Genomic DNA, 18,772 nt, shown 5'->3' with positions numbered 1-18,772 from the left:
TCTTCTAATGTTGTACATGTTTGAAAATTTCCATAATAAAGAGTTGATTATATAATAATTAATTTCTTTAATAAAAAGATTAAAATTTGTTGAAATTTATAAGTAGCATCATTTTGGGGTTTGAAATATTAGTACATCTCTGTTAAAAGTATTATCATAGAGGCCAACAAATGTTTATTCAGGAAAAATAAGAAATGCATATTTATGTACATATATATATACGCCTTCAAAATATTTTCTAAATGAGCAAGAAATTGTCCTTTAAAATTAATACCTCTGAATCTGACTAAGGAAGAGCTTAGAACTAAGATTTAATATAGGATATAATATATGTCAACAAACGAGGAGATTTGGTTTGTAAAGCAGAGGGTACTGGTCTTAATTCTAAAAGATAATGAATTTGGTTCTTAGTTAAAAGGGAACTATAAATCCTTTACTAAGCATTCCAGATTAGAAAGACCTTTGAAGTCTGAAGCCTTATCTAACCAAACTGATTTCCAGAAACTAGTTCTTATCCACCTATAAGGCCTATCACTGATGAACCATAGATTTTTAAAAGGAAGAAGTACAAATATGTTTTACAAATAATGTGATCAGCAAACCCCAAGGAAATCAATCAATCAGAATAATTAAAACTTCCCCCCATATGACACCCAATTATAATAGAAACATAGAAAAAAACAATAGAGGAAAACTTATTTACAACAGTGTGATACCCACTATTTGTATGTGTATTGAAATAAGACATACATTAAAAATAATCAGATAAAAAGATGTTACAGAAACGACAGGCCAGCCAAGAAAAAAGCACCACTCGGAGGGTTGGAGTACTCAGATGTATTATGCCGGTGGGCTCAGAGCTTCCTCTGTACTCCAACCCTCGGAGTGGTGTTGTTTCTTGGCTGGCCTGTCATTTCCATAACAAAGACACTAAAGAATAGAATTGTTGGCTTAGAAATGATACTATAATATATTGCCGCTTTTCTTTTAGATTTTATTCAAATTAGCTCAGTGTTTGCTAAAATAACAAAATAATAACCTTCATTGTCACCCTATATAAATTACTGAAGTTAAAATTATGACTCTGTTGGAGTCTGTGCCCTCAGGTAGCTCACAGCTGAGTGAGAGGCAAGACATAGGGAACATGCAGATTACAACATATTGTGAAAAATGTAACTGACACAAGGAAGTCACAGAGGATACTGAGAAATGGTCAAACATCCCCCTGTGGCTTGGGGGTCAGGTAAAGAGAAGATTGAGTTAATTTGGAAAAAAAACCTCTACCACAAGGTTATCTATTGTTCTTGTCGTGAGAAGATGAGAAGGAATGAGACATTTCTGCAGAACCGAAAAGCTGTGGAAAAGCATTTCAGTGACACAGAAAGTGCAAGCACAGTTAGGGAAGGAAAGACACTGTGTGGCAGGTGGGAGAGGGAAAAGCAGGGGAGTCAGGAAGACAGTCAGGGCCCTGGACACATAGCACTGTCCTTCATGTTAATGAGTTTGGACTGAATCCTATAGGAGGCAGAAACAATGGGAATGTCTTATCTACAAGATTGATACAGTCAGATATGTTTCAAAGAAATCCCTTAAACAAGATAGTGGCTTAACACTGTGGAATGACATGCAGTGAATTGGAAAGAGACTGATACACAGATAAATTAATTCAAAAATGAAATTCAGAATGAAAAAATTACATGTTACAGATGATATGCATGTATCTTAAAAATAAGAGAATTTAGAGATGCACTTATGTAGTTTACTATTCCCTGGGTTAGGTTGCTGGCTTGATAAGAGATTCATAGTTCACATAGTTTCACTTCCTTGAGAAGTGAAAAATAATTTATTTGGTTGAGATATATAAAATAATGTAATGATAAATGCATATTTATATATGTATGTGTTAGAGCAGGCAGATAGCTAGATATGAGCAGAGAAAGGGGGACACAGACCAAATGGCAGGAATTGGGCAGAAAGGAGGGACACAGGCCAAATGCAGGAAACCACACATCATGTAAGCACCAGGGGTCCCTGGGCAGAGAAAGAAAAGCAGGAACCTTGGGGCTGATAAGGGATCATACTTTTTGGGGTGACAAGTGGCCTGGAGAAGAACAAAGAATGGTGAGAAAAGGCAGGAATTTCTAGTGTCTGAATGTAACCTTTTGCTCCTTATGCCATCATTTCAATAAAATTAGCCTTGCAGATCAGAAGTATGCATCATGCACCAACACCATGACACTTCTGATCCAGACTAAATAAGGACAAAAATCCCTCCTCCCTTTGGGAAGGTGGAGTTGGGATGATAATCAGGGAATATGACCCCAAACCCTTTCCTCCCCAGTGAATATTCCATCCATTTATTTTTGCACCTCATGTAACTAACTTGCCAAAGAAACTCCGGGCAGCCACTCCCCTGAGCCTGCCTGCTCTCCCCTGAGAGTGTACTATCTATCCTTTAATAAATCTTCACTTTACCTTTTTTAACCTGTAAGTCTTGTCTTTGAATTCTTTCTAGGATGGGACAAGAACCTGGAACACCAGTTGCATCTATCAGCAACATGTATGTATTTATCTATCTACCTACCTAAAGCAATATTCGTACTATTACTATGAATAAGAGAAGTATCCAAGATTTTTATTATACATACTAAAAGGGACACTATAATAACACATTCTTGAGAATTTTAGGGTTACATTAATTTTGAACTATATATCCATTATGCAGCTCCAACTTGAATCTTGATTCTATCTAACACATTCATCAGTTGTGACTTGAGACACATTATTTAAATTCTGTTAGCTTCCCTTATCTGAAATGGGGGAACATTTTTCAACATTATAGTGTTTGCAAGGAATCATGATGTGCTGTATGAAGAACTTTTTGATGCCTGGCCTGGAACTTGATAAACACCTAATGAACTTCAGTCACTGTTGTCACGATTGTCATCATGATCATACTACACCTAATCATCAAGCACCATCAGGTTGCAGTTTGCAAAGTAATGTAATAACTATTAAAGGTTTTCTCCTCAAACTTTCCTTGTGCTGTAAGTAGTATTTTTATTTCTTAATTGAGGCTCAGAATTTATGACTTTCCCAAGTGCACATGGGGACAGAGTAGACAAGCCTGAGTGAAAACTCAGATCCTGCTCCAAATCTTCTCTTCCCACTGCTTTCTTGTCTCCCAGAGGAAAGAGATTCAAGGCTGAGGAAACTGCTGCCCCTGAGGAATCAGATGATGATTTCAACAACACATTCAAACTACATGGCACAGTCATTAATCTGGGGTTGAAACGTCCCATTTGTCGAGATTGGTTTCTGTTAATATGTCCCCAAGAAAAAGCCGAGAAATTCAGTGTAATAAGGCCCCTTGAAACTGATTAGCAAGTAAATTCACTTTTAGCAATTCACAGTAGGGAATTCTGTTGGCAATGAAGAACTTTCTAATAAGACCCAGAGACTTTCATCATTAACACGAAAGCAATGACTGACTTCAATTTCTCTTTACATAATAATCAGCAATTATTTAATTAAAATCAGCAGGAGGAGAATTACAATTGCTACAAAACAATGGCATTGTTCTTAATTTTCCCACATATTCTGAACTTTTGCAGCCTGACTAGAAATGGAAATGCTAACCTAAGTTTTTCCACATTATACAGCACGAGCGAGCAATAGACATTTGGGAATTTCCAAATTCTGTGGAGAGACACTGCGTATTGACCAATTCCCCAAAATTTGGAAATTTAATCACATATTAAAATTTTTCAAATTTGGTGTCAAACTACTATTTTTTTCACAGTTAAGGTTTTTGATGTATGTTATGGGTGGAAAGCCCTACTAGAATGCATGTAAGGATACTGATGGATTTAATCCTTCCCTGAATATAGAAATCCAAAAATGTCTGAAAGGCAAAGGTCTACTCAAATGGAAATAAGATTGCAATAGCAAATGTGAAATACATCTTCAGGCAATATAAGACAGCATATACCACATGTGCACAGTTTGGATGGAGGTGATGGTCTGTGAGCTGTAATAAGTGGGCAAAGGGTTGGCTTCTGCATACCTTCGGAATATAAATTATAAACTGAACTATGATAAAGTGCTTATTACTCTGGTTTGATCATTTTCTAAAGAAATGAACAGGACACAAAAAATCTTATCACAATCAAATCCACTGATGTGGAACCCCCAGATTGAAGGTCCGACTGCCCTATGCAATTGTGAATGAGGGACTTCAGCATCCACCGGTTTGGGCAATGATGCACTAGGGGAAGGAAGAGGTGTCCTGGACCAATTCCCCATAGAAATGAATTGCTGGAAAAAATTCATTATAAGAAGTAAATTGTCGTATACTCTGATTACAATTTAATAATATACAAAAAAAAAAGAAAAATGAAAAATGAATTGTCCCCAAACTTAAAGAGCAGTTACCTCTAGAGAATTTTTTCATATATTTCTGTATATCAAATTTTGTAAACAGCTAACATAAACCTTGAGGAATGTAGGGTTAGGGGCACCAACCCCTCCAGATGGAAAATCTGCCTATAAGCTTACAGTAGAGTTGCACCTGCAGCTCCACACCTGCAGAGCCACCCGACCTCGGGAGGTGTAGTACTGGAGTAGGATTTATTGGAAAAAATCTCCTAAGAGTGGATCCACACTGTTCACACCTGTGTTGTTCAGGTTTCAAATATACTTTCTTTTTATCCTAGAAAAATGTATGTATATGTATATATATTTTTAACAAAATAAAGGATATATAAAAATGTCCCATACCTATCAACACTAATACTCCAGGGTTTTTTAAAATATATACAGGAACTGGTTGATTTTATTGAATCAGAATCCCTTTGGCTGAGAAGATCACAGGGAATGGAAGGGACAAATGAAAACAAATGATGACAATACATTAAAAGTGGTTGTAATAATTGAATTGCTTGCCTTTTGTTTTTGCTTTTCTTTGTTTTGTTTACAGCAATTGAACTGGACATACATAACCAAGGACTAGTGATTTCATGCTGACATTATTCTAGTTTCAAACATAACAAAGTTACCTTTGTTTTTACCAGCTAATCTTCATCTAATTGGAACTTTCTAATCATGACTGCACACTGGAGGCTGCACAGTTGCACTCTGGTGCACTCACATTGGGGGAACACTTGGAATTAACTCTCAAAAGAATCGAGACTGCATTATATAAAGACCTGGAGTACTCATTCACATATCCCGAGTATCTGAGTGAGTCCTTGGAAAGGAGACCCCTGGGGAAACATTCAGGGGAAGATTTCTTCCACATGCTGGTAGGTTAAAAAGTGCTGCTGTCGGTCATTACCATAGCACCTTATTTCCAGGCCATCCACAATCTTCCCCTATTTAAAACAAAGGAGATGGCCCTGGCTAGTTCAGCTCCAACTAGATGAAGCTGACGTCTCTTCTCAAGAATGAAACACCTTTCTTAAACCTCCCCAAATGAAATATCTTCTTCAACTACTGCCTGAGACTTGGGTGTCCTTTAGAAGAAGGACACACATTTTACCTGTTGATAAAAAGTCAGAAGTCAAATCCTCTGATAAAGAGCCTTTGTGTGTGGGGGAGTTGTCTTTCTCTCACGGGGAAGTGTTGATGGTTTAATATCTATCACAGACATTCATGGGTCAATTTGAAATTGATGAGCATGTCTGGGTTTTGCAAGTTTTTTCTTTAATTACAAAGGAGAAAAATAAAAAAATAAGCCTAATTCCAATGTATGCACAAAGAAAAGTGACTCAATACCAACACTCCCACTAATTACCCCTAAGACATCTGAAACGATATTTATAGTGGAAGACCGAGAGTGGGACCAGAGTCAATATGTTGCCATGGATGGCAGTGAGCACATGGCGGCCAAATCACTGTTTTCTCATTTCTTCTTCCATTCTATTCCCAGAATAGTGAGCTATAGCACTGTAGCTGTGTTAGGATCCAGTTCAGGAAAACAAGCCAGTTCAAACACACCTCTCACAAGGTAGGTTTTGACTTCACTAAGTGGAAAGTAAATGGATGGAGGGAAATTTTGTTTTCATGTCAGGTTTTAAATATGCACTAATATGTAACTATGCATATGTGTGTATATATGCATATATCTGTATGTATATGTGTGTTTGTGTATATATGTATGTGCATGTTTGTGTATGTATGCATATATATTTTTTGTTTCTTGTTTTTAGAGAGTACATTAGGTACAAGTAATAGTATTAAGATGATTTAATAGAGAGAGAAGAAAGAAATTTAAAGGAATAATTTTCTGACCACTCTCACTGAATTGTTAGAAAAAAAAAGTTTCCCTCTGGACAAAATGTTTGAGGAGAAAACAGGAATTATTTTTTCTACTTTGTACACTTTTTTAACTTGATAAGGATGATAATTTTTTACTTTATTACATTCCTCTTGAAATTAGAGTTAGCTATTTATCTTCCTTTAGAAGTTGAAAGAGGCATCTAATTCACAATGACACATCGTACAAGTAGAACAGCATAAGGCAGGAGTCTCACTTTCTCACATTTTCTATTTCTCTCATCAAAGAGATTACCACCTTTTAAAAGGAGGAATGTAGTTATAATCACTGAAAACTTAACAGAGATTGTAGAAAACATTCTTGGTTATAAATGTCATAAGTAGTTAAAATGCAACATGGCACAACACTTTAATTTTGATAACTATACTTTAAAAAACAAATTAAAATATCTACTCAAAAAGGCAATAAATTACTACATTAAGGTTCTGCTCTACCAAGAAGAAGATATAGGAGCAGGAATTAAAAAAATGGTTTCTTCTCTTTATTCAATATAATTGAAAATGGTCTGAATCTAAAATATTAAATATCTTTTCAAACATATGGTTCATCTTTTCATCTTCACTCTGCAGACTTTAATTGGTTTATTTTTATCAGCACTCAACTTTGACCTCATAAAATTATGAACAGCCAGAGAGGAGAGTTTCAAATGGGATGTGCTTGTTTGTTCTGATATTCTACCACAATGAACAATAATTTCTGAAGCTAAAACACACAAGAGTTGATGTCTGGTGACAATTTCTTATGCCCAGCAATTTTTTGGTCTTTAACTTATCTTTCTTCAGCAATTGAGTGATTGGAACAAATGACTGAAAGGAACAGCACCAGGGTGACAGAATTCATTCTTTTGGGCTCTTCAGTCCATAGAGAGATTGAACTTCTTCTCTTCCTGCTCATTTTAGTGGTATATTCTCTAACTCTGGTAGGAAACCTTGGGGTGATTTCACTAATCCAATTGGATTCTCGACTTCACACACCCATGTATTTTTTTCTCAGTAATCTGGCCTTTGTAGACCTTTGCTACTCTTCATCAATAGCCCCCAAGTTCCTGCAGACCCTCCTGACCAGACACAGGTCCATATCTTTCTATGCATGTGCCACACAGCTGGGCTTTTTCCTGAACTTATTGATCTTGAAAATGTTCTTTCTTGCAGTAATGTCTTATGACTGCTATGTCGTCATCTGCAGTCCTCTTCTCTACATGGTGATCATGTCCCCAAAGGTGTGTATACAGCTGGTAATGGGCCCCGTCTTATATAGCTTTTCTGTTGCTTTGCTCCACACAGTTGTTACTTTCCAACTGATCTACTATGGCCCCCATGTCATCAATCATTTCTACTGTGATGATGTCCTTTGATGGCCCTTGCCTGCTCAGACACCAGCCTCAAGGAGATGTTGATTTTTATCTTTGCTGGATTCAATATGATCAGTTCTTTGACCACCATCCTTATTTCTTACTTACACATTGTGGCTGCAATCCTGAGAATCAAGTCTACAGAATGAAGGTGCAAAGTGTTCTCAACTTGTGGCTCTCATCTGACCGCTGTGACTATATTCTATGGAACTCTGATCTTCATGTATCTGCAGCCCAAATCAAACCATTCCCTTGACACGGACAAAATGGCCTCTGTGTTCTACACAATAGTCATTCCTATGCTCAGCCTCATGATCTACAGCTTGAGGAACCAAGAAGTAAAGAATGCCTTGAGGAAAGCCATTGACAAATGCTATGTCCTGCCTCTAATAAACTTTAAAAAGTGACTTGCAACAAAACCTGACTTGGAACAATGCCACTTGCAGACAGACATGTTGTTTTTCTAATCTTTTGATGAAGTACATTTTTTTTTACCATTCTTTATATGAGTAAAATGATTTTGAACATGAGTTCTAGTTTTCATGTAATCGATAGTAAGATGAAATTTTTAAAAGAGTAGAATTTACATTTTTAAGAAATTACTACTCTTAGGATATGTGACACTGATAGTTTTGACCTGACTAGCTTCTATTCAACTGATAATAAGGTTTAATCAGTCTTTTCAAAATTGTTCCTGTTTTGTATATCGCGGAAGACAGAGAAAGGGGCAAGGATGGTGTTGAAGTAAGTTTCTTATCCATCCCCATGTCATTCCATGCGATAGCCTCCTCCTCCAATGTTCCCTGTCTGTGACCCATCATTCCTCTCTCTGCTGCTGACCTCCACATTCACTCTAGCCACTCCCTAAAATTGCATGATTAGCACATCCTTTGAAAGAAAGTCATTTTTCACCATGTAGACATGGGAACAAGGATTAACTTTTGGAAAGCCACATTCCCTTTTATTACTCTATCAAACCAAAAATGCAGATCTATCTTTAAGTTCCCTAAGCAAAGCTGTGCTTTCTAAAGATCTTTTAGAGTTTTAGGGGTATGAGGAAATTACAGTGTGTTGGGGGACAGGAAGGGGTAGCTTAAAACCAAGAGATAAATATGGTGGCTATTAGATGTCAAGAATATAGTTCCATGTTCAGGTAATATAAAGAGACATAATTCAAAACCCACTTAAACCTTCAACTGGAATATAATAGTTTATATTTTCACTCATAAATTCAAATGTTCATGCCTACCATGTGCATGATATTGGGAGTCATTCTTGGTGAGCAAAAAACAAACAAACAGAATATTTCCTGCCTCACAGTGTTGGACACTCTGCAAGAAGATGCAGCTAGCAACAGACCAGTTTAGAGTGGTAGGTGGTAGGTTTGATAAGGAAAAGGACTTACAGATGAGGCTTGTCTTGGATGCACATCTCTGCACTTGTCTGCCAGAATCTTCAACATGTATAAAGAAGCTTTAACTGGATTCATTTTCACATACCATCCAGATGGTTTCAACAACACCTGCATCTTCTTACTTTGGGAACAGTGGGCAGAACATACGTTCAAAGGAGAAGGGAGTGGGTAAGGAGCCATCAAATTGCCAGGGTTTATCTTGTGAGTCACTTAGCAGAAAAATTCTTTCAATGGCCTCCTCAAAGAGTAAGACAACTAGAAAGTGAATGGATTTGAAATAAGTCAGCCTGCTGAATTATAACATTGTGCCACCATGACATACATACCATGATAGATATTAGAATGAATCTGACAAACCAGGAAATACATTTTGTTCATTTGATAATGCAGTTGTGAACAATAAACAATGAACAAAATGAACAAGCAATGAACAAATGAAGTTCCTTATCAAATGAATGAAGTGAAGCTATGCCAATGATGTATGTGCTAGGATTATGTGTGAGCCCTCTGCTACCATGAGCTGATTCCTTTTTTCATTCTCTCTGTCAGTTCTGCTTTCATCTCATGAAAGTTTCATTATTCTAACCCAGGCATGACCAGGAATCAAATTCTGCCTGGATTCAATCTATGGCATCTCAGTAAACTAGAAAAAAAGCTCATTCTTGGAATTGTGCTTTTGAGTTCAAACCTGAGTATTACCACTTCTAGCTGGATGATGCTGAATAGCATCTCTGACTTTCATTAACCAGGCTCCTCAAAGCCACCTGTCAGTGATGGGAAACAGTTGCCTAAACACTATTAATTTCTGAGTGAGTGGTGCTTATAAAGGTCAGGCGTTCAAAGCTGATTCTGTCCTAGAGTCACAGTTAATTGAACAATGTGGGAAACCCATTGGTGTCTCTCTGATAGATTTCCCTAGAATTCTCTCTCTGTCTCTCTTTCTATGTCTCTCTCTCTCTCTATATATATGACTAAAATTAACATAAAAAAAGAGTATGGCAACAGAGACTTTCACAGATGACTTACCAGATTTTGTCCCACTTGAATGACTTAATAGTCTTGGAAATTGCAGAAACAATAGAGCTCTGAAAAAATTAAAGAAAGGGTGGTTTAAAAACCCTGTGGGAAGTAGTGCCTGATTCAAAGCTAGTATCCTGAGAAGTTGCTTAATTAAGCATATACATATATACCACAGTATACATAATATACACATATTGTACTATATACTATGTATAGAGTAACTAGGTAGGTCAGTTTATCTCTCTGTCTATCTGTCTGTCTATCTATCAGCTTATCTATCTGTCTATTTATCTATCTACCTATCTATCTATCTTTATATGATAGTGTGTGTGATTTTGTGTGTGTGTGTGATGGTAGTGACTTGCCATAGGGTTGTGTTTTCTGACTTTTAGTTAATGTTATGCTTTATTATTTTTCATGTATTGGAACATTTATTATTTGCTTAATATATTTTAATTGACTCACAAACTTATTTAAACAAATCTGAAAACTAAACTTTCTGTAACCAACGCAAAGGAGAAAAATCCATGCCAAAATCTTCATAAAGTAACAAGAATTCTGAACACTCAAAAAGTTAAAATAACACAATCTCTGGGTGCTATGTGAAATTATCTCTTGTGCTGTATTTTGGGAAATACTGGCAAGAGAAATTGTAGAAGTTAATCAAAAGCCTGTGATAACCACTTTAACTCGCTATTCCAAGTTAGGTTAGGACAGCATTCATGGTTTAATTTAGAATTTAGATTTCTGTGAAGACATCAATATTGTCATATTAAATTATGTATCTTAAAAATTAGTTTTACATCCTCCTTAAACAACACCAACTCTATCAGTAAATCAACAATGAGGTGTTCTAAGTGGATACAAACAGTACAAATTCTGAAGAAAGGCAGAATTAAAATTATGCCTTTCAGGCTCTAAATTAATTTCTTTGGGGGGGCAGAGGCATCATACCAAAAAATGAATCTTGAAAGTCATGACTGTGAATTGCCAAGGGCAAGAACTCAAATAAGGAAAACACCTTTGTTGTTGCTGTGTTTGTTTTGCCTGTTCTGTAATCCCAAAAGCATAGTATTGAACAGTGAAGTTTATACAGAGAACTGGAAAGTAGAAGAGATCTCCTAACAGCAGAGGAGCCATTTTTCTGGAAGCAAGCAGTAAGGTCCCAACCTGAGCCTGGTGATGCGAGCAAGATATAAAGGTTAGTGACTCTTTGGAAAGGAATCTGCTGCCCCTTCCTCTGGGTAGCACAGTAGACTCAGGTGAGGTTGCTGCAAAATTACACCGTTGCCCAAAGAAAGCCCAGAGGGGTTTGAAGAGCTCCTGCAGCAGCAAGGATAGCTTACCTCCCTGAGGTAGAGCCTGTTTTATTGAAACAAAAAGCTTAATAGAAAAACCAGAGTCCCAGCATTGCAGCAAATTGGTGAAGGAATACATTTGTTTTATCAGCACACAATTCAACTCATACCAAGTAAGAAGAGCTAAAGATGTGTTGTCTAAAACATCTGGTGGACGCTCATCCGGTCCACACCTACAAACACAGTGCAGAGGAGGTGGCTGAGATTCCCTGAGCCTGTGAAAGAGCCTTGTAAGTGCCTGCAAAAACTAGTGAGGAGAAGTCACCTAGAAGCTGGGGCCAAAGGGATTCAAAACCAACTAAATGGACAGCTGGAGGTCATGACAAGTCCAAGGACTCACCAAGTAGTTAGGAAAAGGGGATACAACCAATCACCTAAGACCAGAGGTTGAGTTTCCCTCCTTCTGGCTAAGACAGAGAACCAGGTTCCCTTCTTTGCTCAGTATACTCAGTGTCAGAACAGACACTTTCTGAGGAGACATTCATCCTCAAGGCAACATTTGCCCTGGGAAGTGGTCAGATGCAGAGGCCAGGTGCTAAGGGCCATGTTTCTGGAAAGAATTATAAGAACAACTTCAGCACTATAGCCATGCTGTCTAAGGAGCAAACTCCTAAAACACAGTGACTTAGTAACATAGGATTTGATTCCTTTCTCAGGGGACAGTGTGAGTTATGGGGTGTGGGTTAGGCAATTAGACCCTCCATATGTGGCTTTCTTGTCTCAATCTACAGCAACCATTTCAGTGGCAACATTTTCAAGAAGGAAGAGAAAGGAAAAAGTCCACATCAAGTGGCTCTGACTTGAGGAAATGACCTTGGGTTTTAGGCATATCTTTCTACTGACAGCTCATTGCCAAAACATTTGTAACAATGTTAGCTACCTGGCTAATAGAAATGAGGGCAACTGTGGTTAACAGCTGGAGGGCTAGTGTTTTATTTCTAAAAGTAAACATAAAATAGTGGACCTTGAGGAATATTTCTGCCATAAGCATCAGAGAAAATATGATCTTAGAATGCCAGGCTATAATGCCAATCTCTGTGAAAGCAAAAGTTTCTTGAGCGGTCTTACTTTGACACCACATTGACATGAACTCTTTAGAACCAAATTTGGGTAGTTTAACAACATAAAAAAGAAATCCACTTTGTTAATGTAATTTCCTATAGCAATTAATGGTAATTTTTCTTCCTACTCAGAACCTAAATTTGTGAAAAAGAACATCCCTCCTCCCATCAGCTACCTTTTCTCAGATCCAATCGGAAGGAAAGTGGCTTATAGTTAACTAGTAAATTAGCCTGAGCAACCATACTTTATGTGCTTGAATTAGTCCATCCTCCCAGTGGTGTTTCCAAAACCATAAGTTACTTCTCAGAGTCCTCCTGCACATCTTTCATTGTGCACTCCTTTCAATTCAATTAGCCCTGGGTAGAATCAGGGTAAGTAAACAGGGCTTCTTTAGTCCCAAGAATAAACTCAATCATCAGAAATTACTTCTACTTCCCATTCACCTTTATGCTGATGAGAGTCATTAAGGGAAGAAAAGTCTGTATTCTTCCTATAGCAAGAATGAATGTAGATTAAGTGGGTACCAATCTATATAAATGGAACAGTGAGATTTTAAGAACTTTAACTGGGTCCTGGTGGATATCATTTTGAGCTGTATTGACCATAGTTTAACGCATACCCAGTGCAATGGCTTTTAGTTGAACAGGGCTTCTTATCTGGTTGATCCACTCTAAGCCCTGAAAGCTTGATTTAAGCTGCTAAAACAGAACCAAAGAATGTCACATTCATGAGAAGAAATTGGAAACAAAAAATAGTTTCAAATCATATCAACCAAAGGCTTAATAGGATGAAGGCTATGAACAAAGGTTAGATTTTTAAATATCAGAAAGCTCATATTGGTTCATTTTTTTTATTATGATGAAGACAGGAAAGTCTTTATGTCATAAATATTTCACCCTTTAAAACCAAGAAAACTAACCAGAATCCATGCTAAGGAGTAGAATCAGGGTAAGTAAATAGATTGACACACAAAAAGTGTTGATAACTATCAAGCTATATATACTGAGAACAAAACTTAGGACTGTGTTACAATACTAGTTGAAGATTCTGAATACAACTTTGTTATCAAAAGTCCATGTGTGTATGAACATTATCAAAAAGTTATTTGGTAAATCAGGGTCCATCAGCATTCTGTAATCAGGGAATAGAGATGAATTCCTATTCTTTTCCTCATGAAATTATGTATTTCTTACAAAATTTCAGTAAAGAAAACATCATAGAAATCATGTTCAACTCTAAAAAAGATATCTCCAAAACACAATGTATTTATCTCAAATTATTTATGAGTCCTCCAGTGACTGCACAATTTTAAACACACCATGAATGTGTAATATGTCAGTTTGAATCATATAGTTGCATATGTGGAGTAACAATCTTGGTACTTAGAGGCCATTCATGGGGTAAAAGCATCACTTGGTTAGACTGGAGCTCAGTATATGTAAGAGTTGCCTTTAGACAGTCTCTATTGAGCTAGGAACTTTCATGCCTACACACTTATCACAAGTAGCAATGTACTCAGAAATATCTATTGCAGTTTCACTGCCCCAAGTTTGCCTTGATGATTGCCTTGTTGACTGCCTCTTTCACATCTTTGTTTCTCAAACTTTAGATCATAGGATTCAGCATGGGAATCACTGTGGTATAAAACACAGCTACCATTTCCCCCTGCTCCACAGACTCTTCAGGGGGCCTCCTGAAATGCATAAATATGAGAGTCCCATAAAACATGGTAACAGCCGTCAAGTGGGACCCACAGGTGGAGAACGCCTTCTTCCTCCCATCAGCAGAGTGCATGCGTAGCATGGCTATTTCTATGAGGATATAGGAGATGAGGACCACTTAAAGGTAATACGTGAAGTTCATCCCAGCAATAACTATCATGGTGTATTCTTTGATGTGGACCCCACCACAGGCAATCTTGATGAGAGGAGGGTCAGCACAATAGAAGTGGTTATTTTCAAAATTTCCACAGAAGTACAAGCCATATGTCCACAGGGTGCATATCAGGCTAACAGAGAATCTGTAGACATAAGGCACAGAGATGAGCCAAATACAGACAGTCCTGGACATTTTACTGCCATAAAGCAGAGGGTTGCAGATGGCCATGTAGCGATCAAAGGCCATCACAGCCAAGATATATACCTCCACATGGACAAGGGCGATGAAAAAGTAACATTGCACCAGACACCCCACGTAGGAGATGGTTTTTGTCTCTGATAATAAATTTTCCAGCATTTTGGGAGTAACATTGGAAGAGAACCACACATCCACAAAAGACAGATGACTTAAGAAAAAGTATATAGGGGTCTGAAGCTGGGGACTGATGCTGATCAAAATAATCATACCAATGTTCCCTAACAGCATGATCATGTAAACTACTAGGAACACCCCAAAAAGGAGAACTTGAAGCTCCTGATGACTGTTCAACCCCAGAAGAATAAACTCTGTCACATCTGTGAAATTTGGCATTGCCTTCATGGAGACCCAGGCTGTACTGTCTGTGGGAGAAAGAAAAAAAAATGGATTTGTTTTATTCTTGGAAGTCTTGAATCATGTGTATCTGTATTCTAATTCAAATAATTGAACAATTAATGTATATTTCACACAGTGTCCAATAAAAGAATATCTAGGTACAATTATTTCCTTTAGTAGGTCTTATAGGTAATGACCATCAATATTTATATCAGTTTCTTAGTCCTAAAATAGACAATTGCATTCATGTGTTACTAGAATTATATATTTATATTTTGTAAATAATTTCCATAATGTTAACATCCCAGGGCTCAGATAAGACTAAAGCCAGACTGAGAGTTGTCAGAGAATGACTGAATCCATTCCAATATATCATTTTTTAGAAAAAAGCTGGAGACTCATCAGTGTTAAGTGTTCACTCAAGGTCAGCTAGCCACTGAGTACTCACAGGCAAGTAAGTGGAGTGAATCCTCTGAAACTCCACTGAATGCTATTTTCCAGTATGATAGCTGGCTCTCAATATCAATAAAAATACAAACACACATGTGATATTAACTGATCTATTTTCACATGTTTTGGACAGTAGTCTCTTATTTATATGATCTTATGGGACAGTGGTCTTATATGTTGGTCTTATAGCCTAGTTATTGACATATTAGCCCTATGTTATGCCAGTATATGATACCACATGCTTTCGACATATGAAATTCCTAATCACATTTTAGTTTGTTCAGCCTTACATTATACTTGCTTGATGAGTGCTACTAGCAGGGTAAGGTGAGAGGTATTTAAAAGCACAGGCTCTACTAGCTTTTGTTATCTTAAAAAAAAATGTAAACCACAGGTGGTTAAATCACATAGCACTCAACATCAGAATTATGTCAATAGATAAGTATCTAGACAAATGCCATGAGGTAAAATTGAGGTGACACTTTTTAATAATTATTGTCTCTCATTTCAGATTCCACTGGTTTTCAGGAACAATCAATTCTATGTCTATTTATATTCAAATTTAATGTCACCACAAGGAACATGTTCCCAAGAAATCTTTCTCCTTTTAATACATTTCCCGTGTTGACTTCTCCAAGAAATAAAAATTTGCTGTGAGTTCTTAAGGCTGCATCTGTATAATTACCATCATCTCGGGAATTTAAGCTCTCCATATTAATTGTGCTTGAAGGGGATGTTACTGACATATAAATGGGTCTTTGTAATTGCTTAGGTTAATTCATTTTACAAACATCAAAGCCAGTTATATGTCATATATTTGTTATATCTAGAAGTATTCTAAATTCTGGAAATAGGAGGTTAAACAATATATACAGGATTCTGGCTTGCATCAGAATGTATTCTCATTGAAAAGAAGTGAAGGATAAAATATACAAGTGAGATACTTCAGGGATTGGAGCCACAGTGACAAATGCACAGTTTGCCAATGGGATCAGAAATAAGGAGAGGCAGGATGCAGACAGGGTGATAGAAGATCTCTTTGAAAATATGGCTCTTTTACTTAGTGAGAAGAAACCAGCAATGTAGAAATACAGGGAAGAAAAGAATGAAAATTCAAAAGGAACTCTTAGCCTGCCATGTTGAAAATGAGTGTTTCTAGAGCCATTCCTTTAACATTAAACAGTGTGTAAATTCTATGATTATATCACGATCCCCTCCAATCCATAGCAGAGGACATTTAGGAAGTTAATTAGTCTTTATGAACTATTTTCCCATCTCTTGATTATTCACATGGGGATGAAATACACCACGAATAAAGTAAATTGGGCACATAAGATAGGAGGCACTGAAGTTTCATTTCTGATCTGCCTTCCTCCTTTCTGTAGATTTCCATGATTGTAGATCATCTGGCTTCTCTTAAGTGTGGAAATACTCAGCCAGATGAGAGATGCAGACTCTGGTTAGGAAGCAGAGCTAAGATCAGGGATTTTTCCTATGTAAAAACTCATGACCCTGCTCAATGAGCCCATACTTTCCAACCAACAGACTTTGACTGGGTTAATGGTACTACTAAGCATAAAATATATTTAACAAAAGCATCAAAGCATCTAAGAAACATAGACTAAAACTACTTCTCCAATTTTGCTTCCTGCATGACGTGTGTATTTTTCTTCCTCTACACATAATTGTTAGCTCTGTGATAGTAGCATTAGTCTCATTCATCTTGGAACTCTTTAAACTGCCTGGCTTAGCTGTTAAATATAACTGATACTCAGCAATATTCACACAAGATTTTTTAAAGTGTCCTGATCTCTAGATCAGCTTTATGTAATGCATTACAGTACTCCAATGTTCTTAAAGCCTCTAGGAAAGATTGCTTTAGTGACAACTGTCTCAGCTTTAAAATATGAGTAAAAATAGCTAATTTTTGTTGAGTGCTTACTAAAACTTTTGCATGTAAAGTTCCGATGGACCAGGTTCTATTCACATAGTCAATCTAAAACTGTGGAAACTGAGGCACTGAAAGGCTAAGAAGGTCTCCCTGGATCAGACATCTGCTAATTGGTCAGACTGAGATGCAAACCAATTAATTCGATTTCCATGTTATAGCCTTAATAATCTTATATTGCTGCCTCTTTGATAATCTATTCCAATATTCTATTTCTTTACATTTAAATTTTCAGTTTGAGTATCCTCCAAAAAAGAAGAATATTATCCTTTGAATAGTTCATTCTTGATGAACCAGAAGAGCTTTGCATGACCCTAGAGCAGGCTGAACTACAGAGTAAATGGACCACTGCTTCACGCTACCACTCAAGGTTAGGCGAACCCGTAGTCCTAGGATCAGATGGTCAAGTGACTTCTGGGATAGAGCCAATTTATTATATAAGTGTGCATCATCTATTAAACAATTAAAAATATAGAATGTGTAACATATGAGTTTTAAAAATGAATCTTAATAATGTTTTTGGAATTTCTCATGAAGAGAAACAGTGAAGGTATAATTACTGCTCTAATCATTTCCACTGACACAAAATCTTCAACTCCATCCACATTTATTTTAAAACACAATGTGAAAATCAATGGTCATTGCAGAGAAGAGGTAAAAGGATAAATAATGCAGGATAATTTTTTTGTTAATCCCTATTGTAGCTAGATCAGGCATATGAAGTTTTAAATAAACTGTGGATACAAATAAGACTATTTCCCTGTAATATGTTTCCACACAATAAAACACTGTGATAACCAATAAGTCTACAAATGAGGTCTTAGTCTACTCTTCAAAACGAGAATAAAAATTAAAAGATGCGACTGCATTAATCTGTATTGTAAAGAGTGTAAAATTTGCAGACATACCTTCAGCAGTGAGAAAAGCAAGTGATAATGACTCACTATTTATTATGAAACCTTGAACACTGAGAGGATTGAGAGCATCTCCCCAAGGAACTACCCAGGTAATTATGAAAGAAAAGATAAAAACATCTCAGGGGTAAGACAAGTTAAGGAGTGTTAATGAGGAGACTACTTTTTATGGTTCTAAAATTAAGAAATCAAAATTCTTAATATAATGGTTTAATCTCTCCCACCTTCACATGGGTTCTGCTTCCTTCTATTCACACCTGACAATTATGCACCTCGGAAAAACAGTCATGGTTTGCATTATAAACTTTTGGTCAGTCATTTTCATGTCTGTTGTGCTACATTTCTAGTAAGCATCATCTCTCAAGAGACACCATCACAGCAATGCTTGCCCTACGCATCTCATGGATGTTAGACACATGACAGATGCCTCAGAGACCATTTGGAAA

General features: G+C 36.8%; 2 pseudogenes; one reads left to right on the top strand and one right to left on the bottom strand.

The window, feature by feature from the left end:
- Nucleotides 1-7,139: 7,139 nt before the first annotated feature.
- LOC140694555 (olfactory receptor 8U3-like) lies at nucleotides 7,140-8,095 on the top strand (annotated as a pseudogene).
- A 5,983-nt stretch (nucleotides 8,096-14,078) lies between these two features.
- On the bottom strand, nucleotides 14,079-15,020 carry LOC140694301 (olfactory receptor 5M9-like; annotated as a pseudogene).
- Nucleotides 15,021-18,772: the final 3,752 nt, after the last annotated feature.

Source organism: Vicugna pacos, unplaced genomic scaffold (genome assembly GCF_048564905.1).
Source record: "Vicugna pacos unplaced genomic scaffold, VicPac4 scaffold_21, whole genome shotgun sequence".
In the NCBI taxonomy this organism is placed as follows: Eukaryota; Metazoa; Chordata; class Mammalia; order Artiodactyla; family Camelidae; genus Vicugna; species Vicugna pacos.
The sequence above is the reverse complement of the archived record's forward strand: the minus strand, read 5'-3'. Positions and strand labels throughout refer to the sequence as shown.